Source organism: Vespa mandarinia, chromosome 23, assembly GCF_050613455.1.
Source record: "Vespa mandarinia isolate Hongniang chromosome 23, ASM5061345v1, whole genome shotgun sequence".
NCBI classification, from domain to species: domain Eukaryota; kingdom Metazoa; phylum Arthropoda; class Insecta; order Hymenoptera; family Vespidae; genus Vespa; species Vespa mandarinia.
Genome location: NC_140832.1, coordinates 1292501 through 1311087, shown reverse-complemented (window position 1 = coordinate 1311087; position 18587 = coordinate 1292501). Strand labels below are relative to the sequence as shown.

Below are 18587 nucleotides of genomic sequence, written 5' to 3'. Positions count from 1 at the left end.
CATTTTTCTAAACCTTACAATCAATCGATTCGAGTGAAAATCAGGGATTTTTGTTTTTTCTCGTGTTTTTTTTTTCTTTTGTTTTTCTTTTCTTTTGTTTTTTTTTTTTTTTCTTTTTTTTTTTTGCTCTTCTTTGTTTTTTCGTCTCCATATATTATCTCGGAAATAATGCCGAAAATAAATTTTCTCTTCGCGAAATTCGTCGCGATTGCATAGTGACAGCGTATAATTTTAACGAGAAATTTATTAGATATTCGACGGTAGTGTTTGTATACGTATGTATGTATGTATGTATATATGTATTTATTTATGTATGTATGTATATGTATGGTATGTACCTATCTATCGTTTACCGATGCAAAGTAAAATTCGAATCCTCCATTCGATAGAAAACTATCCAAATGCGGATTATCGAAGTCGATCTAAATTAGGGTCTTTATCGCATGTCGGAGTTTAAAGAACGTCATTTCTTATGTGATTTTTTTTTTCTTTCTTTTTTCTCTCACTCTCTCTCTCTCTCTCTCTCTCTCTCTCTCTCTCTCTCATTCCATAGCCAGCTTAGTCCGCTAGTACGTAAGGTAGTATCCAAGTTTCAACTGCGAGTTACTTTGAAATAGCCACTTTGAACGTAACTCTTCTTTTACATAGCCACGATAAAACTCGAAAGTAGTATGATAATCAGATGCAAATGATCAGTACCAAGTGCCCAACGTTTCAATTTGCTACGCAACTTTCTTAACAATCATTATATATATGCTTTAGAAGAAAATAGTTTAATTGATGGTCGTTAGAAACATTAAAAAACGAAACGTACATCAGTTCTTTTTATATAATTACAACGTAACTTTTTTCACAACTCATTTGCATTCTTTCTCTCTCTCTCTCTTTTTCTCTCTATCTCTATCTATCTATCTATCTTGTTAAAATCCTTTCGAATATCGTACTTTTCATTTTTTGTTGTCATTGTAATGGTTATTTATATGAAAGAGATAAGAATAAAAATAAAAATAAATTATCATTCTACTCGTTCGTTGAAGTATAGTTCATTGAAAAAAGCGGATTATGTTTCTTGTTATTTTTTGTTTTGTTTTTCTTCTTCTTCTTCTTCTTCTTCTTCTTCTTCTTTCCTTTTATTATTTCTTTCCTTTCTTCTTCTTTTCTTTTATTATTTTTTTTTTCTTTTCTTTTTTATCAGGATTTAAGAAAATATTTATTTATGTTGCGCGCACACACACGCATGCGTTTTCTCTTATAAAATGTAATTTGGCGAAATGGTTGGTCGTAGTTGCTCGTTATCGTGGCAAGCTGTTGCACTACGGTTAAGAGGCTGTGATTCGAGTCGTACGGTAAACTCGCTACACAATAATGTTCATTTTTATGTTTGCCGTATTATTATCTTGCGGTTAACAAGTAGCATAACATGGTATAACATAATAAAGCAAAAATATGTATTTCAATTTAGTTGGACTATTAAACTTTATCACGAAATTCCATTTCTAATTAATCCATCTTACTTGTTAAGTAGAAAAAAAAAGAAAAGAAAAGAAATAAAAGAAAAAAAAAAAGAAAAAAAAGAAAAGAAAAATAGAAAACATGAATAAATTATTATCGAATATGAATGAATGAATTGAATATGAATGAATGTGAATAGAAATGCATTATTGCTTCGATCTAAATTTCATTGATAAAACGAAATATATCTAAAAAAAGAAAAAAACATTTAATCTGTTTTTCGATTTGCACGTAGAAAATGCAACGTTTGCTTGTTCGACTTTGTAGGAAAGGAAGAAGAATTTAGGACGATTTTCCTGAGTATAGAAAGAAAGAATAAGAGAGAAAGAGAGAGAGAGAGAGAGTGAGTTAGAGATAGAAATAGATATAGAGAGTGAGAGAGAGAGAGAGAGGGACTGACAGGAAAGTAGAATAGAGTCGAACTCAAGAGACGTTGTCGAGGATGTTTGAATGGGGAACACACGATCCGCATTTACACGCGCTGGAGAAAAGCATATCCGACAAATCATGACATCTGTTCCAATGAAAATAGACTTACCTTATCTGGTTTATATACACGCCATTTCCTTTTCTAAGGATTGTAACATTATGCGTCCAATTTGTAATCCATTATAATATATTTCGTTAAAGAATATTCAAAAAAAAAAAAAGGGAAATATATTATTTTAAATTCCGACAAGTGTATACAAGTACGTACGTACATGTATTTATGAAACATTTAAATGACTTCCTTTTTTTCTTTTTACACACACGCACACACACATATATATATATATATATATGTATGTACATATACGTATATGCTCATTCATCATTTAATTTCGTTTCATTGATATATTTATTATAGAATTTTTATACATTGATGAAACGTTTGATTTTTTTTTTTTTTTACATACATTTATATATATATATATATATATATATATATATATATATATATATATTCTCTCATTCATCATTTCATTGAAGTCTATACTAAATGATATTTAAATTATTTTTCTAAATGTAATGAAACATTTGAATATTTTTTGTGTATATTTGTACAACTTCCCATTCATTATTTTTATTGATAACTGCATATTATGTGTCACTTAAAATACTTTGTTAAAAAAAAAAAAAAAAAAAAAAAAAAAACATGAAGAAAAATATAAAAAACATATCAATGAAACATTTAGATAGACTACATTTATACATATATATATATATATATATATATATATACATATATATATACCTATGTATAGACTATATATATATATATATATATATATATATATATATTTTCTCATTAATATTTGTATCGTGTGTATAGTACGCGATATTAGAAACACGTGTTTTAAAATAAGCATTGATGAAACATACACATATTTTGTAACATTGGAAAATCCATCCAGTAACAGAAATGTCGGCACGAGGTTCAAAATTTTGACATATGATATTTCGATAGCAACCACTAAACTCTTCCTGGTTCAAACCAACTGTAAGCCATAAGTTACGCGAACTAACTGCTCATACGCGAGCTCATGTTTTAGCGCTTCCAAGTTTTATGCATCGTACCGGACTATTTTCTCGATAGAGATGAGATTTACGAGCGAGTTCATTCTTTCTCTCTCTCTCTCTCTTTCTCTCTCTTTCTCTCTCTTTCTCTCTCTCTCTCTCTCTTTCTCTCTCTCTCTCTCTCTCTCTCTCGCTTTCTAACTATGCACTTTCGTCTCCATATTTCGCGTTATTACGCGTGGATATTTTAAATCGAGGACTACATTAGCAGTAACATTAAAAGTCAAAGTTGAAAATGATATTTCGTTGGTGAAAAATTTATTACTGGTTTGACAAAAAAGAAAAAGAAAAAAAAACAGCGAGAGAAAAAAAGAACTACACGAATTTCCATTAAAAGTTTTGTCAAAATCTTTTAGTACAACAAGCTTAGAATTACAACATGTCAATTTATCTCCACGATCTAATAACTTCCACTAACTATTCTGTCTGCCTCTCTCTTTCTCTCTCTCTCTCTCTCTCTCTCTCTCTCTTTCTCTCTCTCTCTCTCTTTTAAATTCATATTACAACGATACATAACGCCTCAATTTTTGCTACGGACACTTTTACGATATTCAATTTTCGCGTTGAATTAAAAATATCGAAGACAAGTAGACGATACGTTTAGTTAACGATCACTATAAGCGGCAAATGACGTACGTTAAATTGAATCGTAGATTTGCTTTTATTAAATCTTTTCGTATAAATTTTCTTTCGACGTTCTCTAATCATTCGTTGTATTGCATTTATTGTAAAATTAATTCGAATCGAGTTGTAGGTCATTTAAAAAAAAAAAAAAAAAAAAAAAAAGACCAAGAAAAGAAAAGGATAGAAAATGCGACAATTCGTTCGATGAATATTCTCACAAATCGACATTTGTTTTTTTCTTTCTCTCTTTCTTTTCAATTGAAATTAGATATCTAAATATTTGAATTATTTGAATAATATTTTAAATGATGAAAACGAATATGTTTTTTTTCTTTATCGATGCGTAATAATTTTATATTCGTCAATATTGTAGTCGTTTCGAATGAAATTTGCTCTTTTCATTCTTTTTCCTTTTTTTTTCTTTTCTTTTTTCTTTTTTTTCTTTTTTCTTTTTTTTCTTTTGTTTCTTTCTTCTTTTAATTTTATTTTTCAAACGATACACACAATTCATTTTTACAACATAAAAGTCATAGCGTCTAAATTCTTTTTAATAAACTCGAATATATTATTCTCAATGAAATGAATGTTTTTCTTTATCGATATAATTTCACTCGACAACATCAAAAGAGCTTTACGAATATATTTAAATGAAGGTCCTTTGACGAAAGAGAGAGAGAGAGAGCCCTTAGACCAAAGCTGGGAATATTTCGATTTTAATTAAACGTTGCATTCGCGAATGGCGAGGCTGATAGTTAACAGGCAACGAGCGTTCTAATCGCTTAATGCGCCGAGCACGACACGTTTACGCGCATTTTTATGCGTCCATTAAAGGTCTCGCCCATTTCCGCTGTTTCGACTATCGCGCGCAATATTTTATCGTGGAACCGTGCTAGTGGCCTTCGCAAAAAAAAAAAAAGAGAGAGAGAGAGGGAGAGAGAGAGAGAGTGAGAAAGAGAGTGAGAGTGAGAGAGAAGGAAAAAAAAGAGAAGAAACGAAAAAAAAGAGAAAGAGAAAAAGAGAGAGAGAGAGAGAGAGAGGAAAAAAATCAAGAGTACAATAAATCCATTCACTTACGGGCTTTTAACGTTACGTAAAATATGTTCCGTAGCTATGACCTTACGCACGTGACGTTTAATCTGAAATTATTGGTTCTTAACAACGAATTTGAATAATTCTCTAAATAAAAGTATTTAATAAAAGGTCCGTCTATTATATCTTTTTTCTTTTCTTTTCTTTTCTTTTCTTTTCTTTTCTTTCCTTTTTTTTTTTCCTTTAACAATCTAAAATAAAAAACTGTGATAACGTTGAAAGCGGTTCAAGGAGATTGTATATGCGTGGATAGTGAATACATTTTTACATTCTTCTTTCTTTTTTTTTTTTTTTTTTTTTTTCTTAAATCGACTTCGAAATAAATTTCATTAGCGATAACGATTATTGTAATATTAATAATATCAGAGTTCTAGCACTTTTCCTCCCTCTACCCCCCTCTCTCCCCCCTCTCTCCCCCTCTCTCCTCCTCTATCTCCCCCTCTCTCCCCCTCTCTCCCTCACTCTCTCTTTCTTCCTCTCTCTTCCCCTCTCTTTCTCTTTCTTTCTCTCTCTCTCTCTCTCTCTCTCTCTCTCTCTCCTTTTTTCTCTCTTTCAACAAAAGGATAACGATAACGATAACGGTTACGATAACGTACACCCAGATATATTTCGGCGCGATTTTGTGCACATACATTCGGTCGAGAAAGTACGCCTTAAAGGGAATTACCGATATCGTATCTAGATCCTCTGAAGAGAACGCTCAGGGATGTAGTTATCGTTGAACGATCGTTAAAAGACGAGAAGATAAAAATTTGTCTTCGTTTTGGTACGAGGTTACTTTCATCGTAAGAGGAGACTACTTCTTTTCTTTTCTTTTCTTTTCTTTTATTTGTTTTTTGTTTTTTTTTTTTTTCTTAATTATTTTTTATCCCGTCTTCAAATCGTATACGTTTCTTTCTTTCTTTCTTTCTTTCTTTCTTTCTTTCTTTCTTTCTTTCTTTCTTTCTTTCTTTCTTTCTTTCTTTCTTTCCCGAGCGTTAAAATGAATTTTTGTCGAACATTTCGTAGATCGACGTTGTAATTGATTCGAATCGATCTGAGCGTCTTAAAAAGAAAAGGGAGAAAGGGAAAAAAAGAAAAATGTTCCTTCAAATCCAATTTGAAACCGATGATATTGAGATAAAAAAAAAAAAAAAAGAACAAAAAAAAAAAGAAAAAAAGTAAAGGGGGCCGCATTGTGATTGATCGAAAAATTAGATCCGTTATATTTTCGTTATCCACATTCGAGATTCCTCATTTTATTTTTCTTATCTGTTTTATCATGAATGTGTCGCGTTTCGTGTCACGACATTCTGTCACTGTTATCGACCTACTTTTGAAGCATGAACCAAGCCAAGAAGGGGTCATTTAACATGTTGCATTACATTTTCTGTGACAGGATTACAAGACAGAAGAGGTCGGTTATTAATTCGATATATGTATATGTATATGTATATGTATATGTATATATATGTATATGTATAAGAGATATAAATATAGGTATATCCATCAATGTATTTTCCATGTCCATGACGTAATATCGCGGATATTAAATAAATAGTTCGAGCAGACAAAACATTTAACGCGATATAAATATATATATAAAAAAAAAAAAACAAACAAACAAAAAAGAAAGGATAGATCGAATAACTTATATCGACAATCGAGTAGAGAATCGAGAAACACCGTACTATACTAATTTCCATGAGATAATGTGAAGTACGATTGCACGCGAGAAACCAATAATTTAACGCAAACGTATAGATATTTACTAGGAGACAGGGTAAAGTGAATATAAATAAAGCGATTGTTATTGTTATTGTTATTGTTGTTGTTGTTATCTTATCGTGATACGTGATACAGATATCTCAGCAAGCATTTATACAAGCACGTTATATCTGTAACATGATTTACCCATCTATCGATATATTCTATTCTTAGAATACGTCGGCTTCATAACTCAAACGATTTAGCCTAACTCCTTTCTCTCTCACTCTCTATCTCTATCTCTATCTCTATCTCTATCTCTTCCTGCATTCGATTGGGGTCGAACACTTGGATTTCTCACGATCTATAATGCAACCCTTTCGTATGGATCGGAATACAAAGGAGCTCGAAATAAACGTACATATTGGGAAAAATCAGCAGTCGAATTTAGGCGAACGAGAAATATTTCATCCCTTTTAAATATCGATCTTCATACTTGAAAATTGTGGTACACACTTGTGTCCTTACATTTATTACATTATATATTATTATACTAGTGTTTAATATAATGTTAGTAAAATTAGAGAGAGAGAGAGAGAGAGAGAGAGAGAGAGAGAGAGAGAGAGAGAGAGAGATAGAGAGAGAGGGTGAAAGAGAGAGAGAGAGAGAGAGAGAGAGAGAGAAAAGTAATAATAGTATATAATAAAAGTAATAATAGTAATATAGTACATATAAACTTCATGTAACACGATTAATTTTTGTTCTACGTTGTATCAAAGCTCGTGTTAAGCGAAACCGTGCTGTATGAAAGTTGTTCGAGTTTAAATCGTCCTATATGGAAACCTTATTATAATAATGTCGTGTTAGAAAAACCATTAGCAATTTTTTCAGCGTTACCATGTTACAAGAGTTTTCATTGTACCAGCATAACATTATTATATACAATGATATATAATTTAAGTATAATATATTTAACCATAGTAACTAGAGAGTATAATAATATTATATATATATATATATATATTATATATACAGATATATACCTATATACATATATATATATATGTATATTCTTCGTTCGTAGTGGGTATCATCGATGTTTCTTTTTTTGTTTAGTTTTTTTTTCTTTTCTTTTCTTTTTCTTCTTTTTTTTTTTTCTTTTCTTTCCTTTCCTTTTAAATGTTTCAAAGTTATAAAGAAACAATGTTGAATAAATTCTTAAGATAATAAAACGTGTGAAAACTAAAATAGAATAATCTTGAAAATGTATAACAGTTTGAAAGAAGTTCCTTGTTCATCCTTTTGACCATAATCCATAGAATTCTCCTGTATAACACGTAGGTATGTATCTATAGCAAAGCCGACCACAACGGCAGACGTCGAGTTTGGTATTACAGGCTCTAAATCCTGTAGATCCTAAATCCTAATCGTGTATCTCGGGGACGAGGTTTCTGCGATGTATCCTTCGTTATATCGTTTCACGAACGAACACAACCACCTATACTATACTAATACTATACTATACTATACTATACTATACTATACTATACTATACTGTCTTGTCCTATCTCTTATCCTATTCTATTCTTTGTTCTTCGATTTCGTTTTCTCTCGAATTTAATATCGAACGAAAATCTGTCTTTCTACTTCTACTTCTACTTCTTCTTCCTTTTTTTCTTTTTCTTTTTCTTTTTTTTTTTTTTTTCTTTCCTCTTTAGATTAGATCCTTTTTTCTCTCTCTCTCTCTCTCTCTCTCTCTCTCTCTCTCTCTTTCCGAAATCTACGATGAGAGAAAAGATATCTCGTTTTCTTTTTTCTTCGTTCTTCCTACATCTACCCTTAACCCTCGTCGTCTTACGGATATATACAAGCGACTTCGTGTAAAGTTTTGTCGTGAGATAAGTCGTGAGTAAAAAGTCGATTGATTCCTTTTGTAAAAAGATACGAGATTTAGACGTGATCGAAGCTATTTTCGATGGGGGAATAATTTGTCAAAGAACGAAACCACATAAGGATATTTCAGACATTCATTCATTCATAGCGGACGAATTTCAACCAGTGGAGATAAAAATTCTTGAAAGAGAGATAATACTTAAAATAGAACATGAAGAATTCGTTGTCATCGTAAATCCTTAACGATTCGATTTGATCGTCTCCTTTCTCTCTCTTTCTCTCTTTCTCTCTCTCTCTTGCTCGCTCGCTCGCTTTCTTTTTTTCTTCTTTCTTTTTTTTTTTTTTCTGAAAAGGAAGACTTGAAAATCGAGATTCGAAGAGACACACGACGAGAGGAGGTTAAAGAAGTAAGCTCGAGAGACTATTCTTATCTACAAAAGAGAGAAAGAAAGAGTATGAGAGAGAGAGAGAGAGAGAGAAACTATGTCGTTTTAGTTGATAATAAACGATCTAATTCGATTGGACTTTTATCTTCTTTAAAAGCAGATATTCCTAGTAGACAAGATTTCTCTCACTCTCTCTCTCTCTCTCTCTCTCTCTCTCTCTCTCTTTCTCTCTCTTTCTTTTTGTCTTTGTGATTTCCATAAATATTCATCAGATAACCCCTATGTGTACTTATCAACATTTTTCACGTTTCCGCATAATACGTTTTAAAAAGAAAAAAAAAAAAAGGAAGAAGAAAAAGATACAGAAGATAGAAGGGAAAAAAACGAAAAATGAGAGAAAGAGAGAGATAGGGGTGGTGGGTGGTGGTGGGAGGAGAAAATCGAAAGTATCGTCGTAGTCACGAACGCTTAACGCCATGAATGGAAGGGTGCGAATATTACATTTCCACCCTCACTTCCTCCAATGATATTTTCCTTCGTATCCCTCCGTTGCCCTCGTAAAATCGTGGGAAACATATTGTACTTGACTCTTCCTCCTCTTCTTCTTCTATTTCTCTCTCTCTCTCTCTCTCTCTCTCTCTCTCTCTTTTCTCTCTCTCGCTCCCTTCTCTTTATCTATCTATCTATCTATCTATCTATCTATCTATCTATCTATCTATCTATCTATCACATCGAGAATCTCTTGAAACGCTCGTCGAATAGACGCTGATGTGGCAGCAGCCTTGAAACTCCGCCTCTTCGCTCTCGTCTTCTTCCATTCCTTCGGTCGATCTGTCGAACCGCAATCTCAGGAATTCTGCTTCTTCGTGTTTGACATCGATAGGGTACACACGTCCCTCTTCGTTTTCCAGTCGCACCGAGAATATCACGAAAGAGAGAGAGAGAGAGAGAGAGAGAGAGAGAGAGAGAGCAAGAGAAAACAAGAGAGCGAGAGAGAGAGAGAGAGAGAAACCAAGAAATGAAGAAGTGGAAGAGTAGGGGTCTACAATCATCGTAGAAGGTATTACAAAGGCAATCACGTTCTCCTTTAATCAGTTCAAATCGATTTCTAGGAATTGTCTTTAAAAGAGAAAAATGTATAAATATGTTTAATGCGCCAATTGTATTTGTCATTATAGGAAAAGTCTATTGAGAAAAAAAAAATTGTGTCGATTCGTTTGATACTTTTTGAACTATGATTAGACATTTTATGATTAGAAAGAATTTTTTTTTTTTTTTTTTTTTTTTTTTTTTTTTTATGTCATTGAAGACGAATATCAAAAGTGGATGGATTAAGTAGCATCTTTCTTTAGATTGAATTTTCAAAGAGATTTCATTATTTTGTGATATCATTTGATTCTTTTGATTATCTATCGTCAATTGAAATCTAAGAAAAAATATATTGGAGTAAAATTTTTCTTACTTTTATTGATATATTTAATGTCGCAAATTTTTCTTTTTTTTTTTTAATTATTTAAAGCATGCTTTTTTTCTTTTTCTTTTCTATCTCTTTTTGCTCTGTTTTCTTTGGCGGCGAAAGAATGGGGCCGGTGGGCGGAGGAAGGGATATAAAATTCTCCGCGTATACGTAGGAACTTTTGGATGTGTATAAAAAAAAAAAAATAATAATAAAATTTTGCTCTGTTATTTAACGCAAATTCATATAATACGATACGTATTTTTCTTCTCTCGTTAAAACATTCCTATATATATATATATATATATATATATATATATATATATATATATATATATATATATTCAAAAAGAAAAATTATATTCCTAAATTTGAACGCGAGAGAAAGAAAAATAGAAAAAAAGAAAAAAAAAGAAAAAAAAAAAAAAAAAAAAGAAAGAAGTAACAGATGTTAATTTATTAACAAAGGCTTTTCATCTTGCACATTGTCGAACGATTAAAAAAAAAAAAACTACGACGCAAGAGATACGGTCGATTAATTTCTTTATCGTCGTATAGTCGTATTCTCGGGTTTCTAAAGGAGATAATAAAAAAGAAAAGGGATCGAAAAGATAAAAATAAAAATAAAAATGGTAAAATGAGAAAAGGAACAAAGACAAAAGCAAAGTGTCGTACGGCGTTGTACTCTAAAAAACAGAAATCGATTCGAAACTACGACGTGGACGACAACAACAACGACAAAGAAACGGGCGACGATTCGACGATGTCGACCAACATTTCCGGCAATTTGAAAGTCGACGAGTTTTCTCACTCTTTCGTTTCCTCTTTTCTACTTTTTCTATCTTTCTCTCACCGACGAGTACCTTTCCTTTCCAATCGCGTTCGACTTCTTTTCTTTCTTTTTCTTTCACACCCTCTTTCTTTCTCTCTCTCTCTCTCACACACCATTTCTCTCTCACCCTCTCTCACTCTCTCTCTCTCTCTCTCTCTCTCTGTCTCTTTCTCGCACTCCCTTTCTTTTCTTCCGATTACTAAAGAAAAAAGCTTCGAAAAAGAAATAGAAGAAGAAGAAGGTGAAAGAAGAGGAAAAAGAGGAGGAGGAGGAAGAGGAGGAGGAGGAGGAGGAGGAGGAGGAAGAGGAGGAAGAGTAGGAGGAGTAGCTTCGAGTGATAAAACTTTGGCAACGCGAATAAGAAAGTTTCCTTTCGACCGATATAAAAGTCTCACGCCACAACAACCCATAGATAGATACGGAAACGATGCGTTTTTTTGAACGTGCGGGAACGACCGCAATCGCTTAAATTGATCTATTGACTTTCGAACATTTCACGTGAAAATAAAAGAAAATTTCTCTATTAGAAAGAAAAGAAAAAAAAAGGGAAGAATTTTTTCTTTTTTTTTCTTTTTTTTTTTTTTTTTTTTTTTAATCGTTAGAATTTGAAACCATCCGATCCATATTGACAGATTGACGTATTTTAAATTTCTTTCTTTTTTTTTTTTTTATTCTTTTTTTATTTCTTTTTTTTATTTCCTTTTTTTTTTTTCTTCTTTTATTATAAAAATTATAACGATTAAAATGACGTATTAAGTTTAAGCTATAGTTTTGTTCGTATTTATTATAGTAAAAATTAAATCGATAAAAATTATTGCTAAATAAATATAATAATTATGAATAAGATATAATTATTATTATAACTATTTTTAGTTTTATTCTAATGAATACTTTTATTATTATTAAAAAAAAAAAAAAAAAAGAAAAAGAGAAGAGGAATTATTGTAACAGTATTTAACTTGTTATATTATTTTAATTATAAGTTCTTTATTGTATTTTTATTATTATTATTATTATTATTATTATTATTATTATTATAAGAAACGGTGTGTTTGTTTTCATTTTATCAGATACAGTATACAACAAAAATATTCGACGTAAATGTGAATCGATACTTGTAATGTTTACAATCGCTTCGAAATGTATAATGTATATACTACGTATAAAAATATAAATGAGGCAAGCGCGAGATCTAACACGTTTATTTTGTTTTGTAGGTCATTGTCGATCAACTCGTCTTGTAGGTCTTATCAATAATCCTTGAACGAATGTCGAACTCAGTACGATTGTAGACGTCAGACGGATTAGTTCTTTTTCCTTTCTCGATTATCTCTCATAAATATTTAATATTAGATTTGCAAATTTTGTTTCGATTTAAATAGATTTTAAATTTAATAATATTATATCTCATAGCAATTTATATTTTGACTTTGATCGATTAAATATAACGAATTAATATTATAATGAGAAATTTAGTATAAAAAGAGAATGATTTTTGTATAAATAAATATTCCATCGATATCTTTAAATGAATATCTTTAAAAGTGCGTATTATTTAGAAAAATGTTTTGTAATTTTTCTTTTCCTTTTTTTTTTCTTTTTCTGTTTCTCTTTCTCTTTCTCTTTCTCTTTCTCTTTCTTTTTTTATCTACGATTACATCTCAGATAAATCAGTACGAACATATATATATATATATATATATATGAATAGAACTCCAAAGGACCATTAATTTCTTTCGCACGAACTAATCGAATTTCACGATTATTTCAAGTTGGATCTCAACAAAAAAAAAAAAGAAAAAAGAAGGATGAGAGAAGAAGAAAACGTCACGACACTCGCAATCTACGGTGAATTCTATTTTTTTTCTCGTAACAGAAAATGTTCGAGTTCGTTTCAAGTGAGATACGACTGATACGTGTATACGTATATACATATAATATATATAATACATACATACATACATACGTATATGTTTTCAGGTGATTATCCAATATAGATAAAAATTTTAATAGATCGCAATTTTTGTTGCATCGAACCGGAATGTTAGATGTACATGCAACGATCATTAAACCGAACAAATCGAAATGATCGGGTAGAAACGAATACGTTCGTTGATAAAGTGTTGTTGAGCAAATAACAAAATCGGAATGTCGTTCGGAGATTTATCATGTGTAAAATCTTTTTTTTTTATATTTATCAGAAAATTATTAGAAAAAATACAATCGGATTCACGTATTTCACATTTTATTTTTGCATTCTCTCTCTCTCTCTCTCTCTCTCTTTCTCTCTCTGCGTAATTTATATCGAAAGAATGATATACGATGTGTCGCTAATTAAATCAAATTATTAAATTAAATTGAAAATTTGTGAAAATTTAAATCATTTACGATCTATGCATATTATTAATCTTTTCGCTATCATAGACGATTATAGTCGCTCATCGCAAAATCTTTTCTCGCATACCACGATGAAATCTCTCTTACATACGAAATATTTCCTCGCATACCACGACCGAGTAAAGTCATTCGCCTACGAAATCTTTCTTACATACCAGAAACGACTAAAGTCACTCGCACGCTAAATCTTTCTCGACATACCACACGGGGGACACGACTAAAGTCGATTCACTATAAAAAAAAATCGATGAGAAAAGGAGAATGAAAAGAAAAAAGATAAAAAAAAAGAAAAAGTGACAGATAAGATATAAGTGAATAAGCTGCTGATAATAGGATTTGCTGATAATAGGAAACTTCAATTGATTGCTTTTGAATTTTAAATCAAGGTACAATAATTAAAAATCGTTAACATAGCGATATGAATTATTAAATCGAAACGCGTGAATCGATGATAATGACAAAGAGAATATCGAAATGTCATGTAAAATTGATCGAAACGATAATGATCGAATTCGAATTCTTATTTAATCGTTGAAATAAAAATAGTAATGGTAAAACGTGTGATTATGTATGTAGGATAGATATAGAAGAGAAAGATAATTTACAGTGAATAATTAATTGTTAACAAATATTGAGTAGGGAGTGAGAGAGAGAGAGAGAGAGAGGTGTCGAAAGGTAAACTAAATTGACAGTATAGATAGAGAGATATGGAGATAGAGAAAGAGAGAGAGAGAGAGAGAGAAATTGACGCGCAACATAATAGAAGCAAATCGTTAATCCGTTGTTCGACTACGCAATGATACAGCTCAGGTCGGCATTGGTCCATCTACCAATTCAGTTCCTCCGTTTCCATTGTCTATGCGGGAACATCAACTAATGTTTACCCTTGCTTAACCATACTATACTAGCTAGACTGCAATTACTTCATTTGACGTAGTATATCTCTACGTAGAGAGAAAGAGAAAGGGAGAGGGAGGGAGAGAGAGAGAGAGAGAGAGAGAGAGAGAGAGAGAGAGAGAGAGTAGCATACGACTTAGTTGGTAGTCCCTCGAGGGCTCTGAGCCCTAACGGCGTTCACTCTGTCTGGCAATATCGTTTATATGCGCTGTAAGAGACGAACTCGTGCATATATCCATATCCATATATATATATATATATATATATATATATATATATATATATATATATGTATGTATGTATGTATGTATGTATGTATGTATGTATGTATGTATGTATGTATGTATGTATGTATGCATGTATGTATATATGTATGTATGCATGTATGTATGTATGTATGTAGATGGGAGTATATTTATAAGAGAACAAGGAATAAAAGAGAGAAAGAGAAAGAGAATGACAGAGAAAGGGATAGAGAGAGAGAGAGAGAGAGAGAGAGAGAGAGAGAGAGAGAGGAAATGTAAAAGGTCATAGGGAAATGGGATTAATCTGAACAACAGATATTTTTTTAATTAACATTGTAATAATTGAAAGCATAGAAGAAGGAAATAAGGTAAAGGAAAAAGGCTCACTTGATCTCCAACGTCCTTTAATCTGTTTCAAGGACTAATCGAGAGTTTCTTGCATTGTATTGTATATTTATGAATGAAAGAGCGCGCGCGCGAGAGAGAGAGAGAGAGAGAGAGAGAGAGAGAGAGAGAGAGAGAGAGAAAGAGAAAGAAAGAGCTATTACCTATAATACAAAATTGCGAAGTAGCTAGTTCAATTTTATCGCTACATCGAAAAAGTACGAATAAAAGGGAAATATAGGGAAGAAAGAGAGAGACAAAGAGGGCGGAAGGGGGGAGAGGAAGGGAGAGTGAGAGTCAAAGTCAATGTGCCACTTCATGGTGCTTCTTGCGTGCTTGTTGTCTACGATGGACCTTGAGGGGAAAATACGAACGAGAGAGAAAGAGAGAGAGAGAGAGAGAGAGAGAGAAAAAGAAGGAAAAAAAAAAAGATGAATAAAAGGTTGAGAAAAAGGATGAAAAGACCTGCTCGCGATATACGTATATTATATACATATATCGATTTTTGGATAAAGAAAAAGAAAAAAAAAAAAAGAGAGAGAGAGAGAAGAAAATTTTTCTTTGCCTTTTATACGATGATAATTCATTCTTCGTGGATAATCTTACGACGTAGACGTAAATGAAATTCTTGTCTTCATTGATTTTATAAAATTAGAAAATATTTTCTTTTTCTTCTCTTTTTTTTTTTTTTTTTTTTTTTTACTTTTATTTTTTATTTTTTGCGCATACGATTTACTTTCGAGAGGGAAAGAAAAACGTATAATTTCGATAGTTTTTACTTTTTAAAATGGATTGAATTTTTTACGACTACTTATTCGTCAAATTAGCTTATCGTGAAAGAGAGAGAGAGAGAGAGAGAGACGGTGAGGGAGAGAGAGAGAGAGAGAGAAGGAAAGAGGAGAGAAAAAATAAGATGGTAAAAAAAGAAAAGCGAATATATTTCCCTTAAGACAGCCCTCGGTTAGTTCCCTAAGGAATTCACTATATTTCTTTTCTGTGACATACGAGCCAATGCTCGTACATACATATATACATGTATATATCAACTCCCGTCAGTTGCTTATTTCAGAAGAAAAGGGCGATCGTAAAGGAAGGCATCGTGCTTCGGATACTAAAAGTTTTCCCTTCTGCTTTTTCTTCTTCTTTTTTTTTTCTTCTTCTTTTTTTTTCTTTTTCTTTTTTTTCTTTTTTCTTTTTTTCATTCTTTCTTTCCTTTTTTTTCTCTCGCAGTTTCACGTCGTTTTGTGCCTGATAAGACCGATCAAATCTTGAAATACCTTTCAAACTATCTTCGAACTTTGTTGATACTGCAACACGTACATGTTTTGATATCTTTGAAAAGGCCAAGAAAAAAAAGGAAAGTGAAGATAAGAAAATTAATTAATTAATTAATTAATTAATTAATTAATTAACAAATAAGAAGAGACTTTTGTAGGATAATTAAATTGATAAAATTGAACTCTTCTAAGGGGTTAGACTTTTTTTATCAAGTGAGAAAAAAATTGTTTTTCTTTTTTTCCATACTTTTTTTTTTTTTCTTTTTTTCCATACTTTTTTTTTTCTTTGATAAAACATTACCAAACAATTGTATAAATTTTTCTATATCCTTATTATTTTTAGGATTTATTTCAGAGGGAATATTTTAATCGCAATATTATTCATCGTTTCATTTTATCAATGAGAATAATTTGTTGATTATCGAAAATATCGAATACATAAAATAATAGATACGTATACCGTGATTGGTATCGTTCGAAAGAATTAAAAAAAAAAAAAAAAAAAAACTCTAACGATAAGAGAACATAAGAGAAAGATAACAAACTCGTCTATTATATTTATCCTAAAATAATAATATTTATATAATTACGTATATGTGTAAATGACATTATAAATGTAAATAATATTACGTAAATAATATTACGTAAATAATATTACGTAAATAATATACGTAATATGTAAAGTGAAGGATTTAAATTAAATTGAATTAAAGTGAGAAGATTTAAAAATCTTAGTAGAGATCTCTAAACGGAGAAGAGGAAAGACAAAGAAGTAGAGAAAGAACGGAAAGACGTGGGCAGACAAAGAAAGAAAAAAAGAGGAAATAGGGAGATAGAAAAGAGAGACAGAAAGACAGACAGACAGACAGAGAGAGAGAGAGCGCGAGAGAGAAAGACAGAGAGAGAGAGAGAGAGAGAGATGTCAAGGGATCGTAGGGCGTGAACAAGCATCCTCTTTCATTATGACGTCCCCAATAAATCCACCCCTGGGGGCAACGGCGACGGCTTGCTGTCCTGTTCCGTCGACGTCGTCGTCGTCGTCGTCGTCGTCGTCGTCGTCGTCCGTCGGCTGACATCGACAGCTCATTACATCGTCAAGGCGACCGTTCGTTCGCGATGCCGTGATATACATAATTCAAGTATTCCCGCGTGTGGCTTCCCTATCACAGGAAGACGTTTCCTACTGGGGCTTCTCTCCCTCTCTCTCCCTCCCTCTCTTTCTCTCTCTCTCTCTCTCTATCTCTATCTATCTATATATATATATATATATATCTCTATCCTATTTTTCCCACGACGACGACAACGATGACTTTAACCGCATATTTTTGACGTCATTATTCAAGAAAATTACGAAAAGAAAGAAAAGTAAAGGAAAAAAAAAAAGAAAGAAAGAAAAGAATGTTAAAGAGAAAAAGAAAAAGTAATAGAAAAGTATTATTGGTAGATACTTTTTCTTTCTTTCTTTCTTTCTTTCTTTCTTTTTCTTTTTTTCTTTTCTTTTCTTTTCTTTTTGTTTTTTGCATCATCAAAGAGACTTATAATCGCGTCCATCGCGGGAATCAATGGGAAGAAAAAAAAAAAAGAAAAAAAAGAAAAAAAAATAACGAAAGATAAGGAAGGACAAATCGAATAAAAAGAAATTCTAAATATAGAATATGTCGATGAGAAGTTATACCAGAGTAAAAAACTCATTGATTGATCGAATCGTAAAGTTCTACGAGAGTTTGTCAAACGATGGCAAAAGGTTTGAGCATAAGTAAATACTATATTATTAGCAATAACTATAATATTTTTTATTTCCTATTACTTCTTTTGCATTGCAATATTTCATTAAAGAGAAGAAAAAAAAAAAAATATTATACTATTTATTCAATTTGAAATTATTAATGAGACACAATTTTAATAACATTCTCGTCGAATTAATAAATATCTGTTTATAGTCACGTGTAGTAAATTGTTATTTCAAAAAAAAAAAAAAAAAAAAAAAAGAAGAAAAAACAAAAAGAAAAAACAAGAAAAAAAAATCTCAAAATGCTCTTCTCTTTTTTCCTTCTCTTTTTTCTTCTCTTTTTTCTTTCTCTCTTTTCTTTCTCTTTTTTCTTCTCTTTTCTTCTTGTCGATCGTATTAAGTTAAATATTAGTTTGTTAGGAGAGAAAGAGATTTTAGTATTAGCCTTATTTAACATGGTGGTCCTTACATACGTGTCATCTTGAATATTTCCTACTCTTACCCCGTTATACTACGTTCACTTTTTCCTTCGAATGAAGAAAAATCTCTCCATATGTTACCGAGCCGAGTACGGTGACGGAACGATACCCGTTCTACGTAAGATATTATAGTGGCCCCGTAAC

General features: G+C 31.4%; 1 protein-coding gene across 1 annotated transcript in view; it reads left to right on the top strand.

Annotated features, from left to right (window-relative positions):
• The window catches only part of LOC118444418 (neuronal growth regulator 1-like), a 68905-nt gene that overhangs the window by 13021 nt on the left and 37297 nt on the right, over positions 1 to 18587 (top strand). The window lies entirely within an intron of this gene.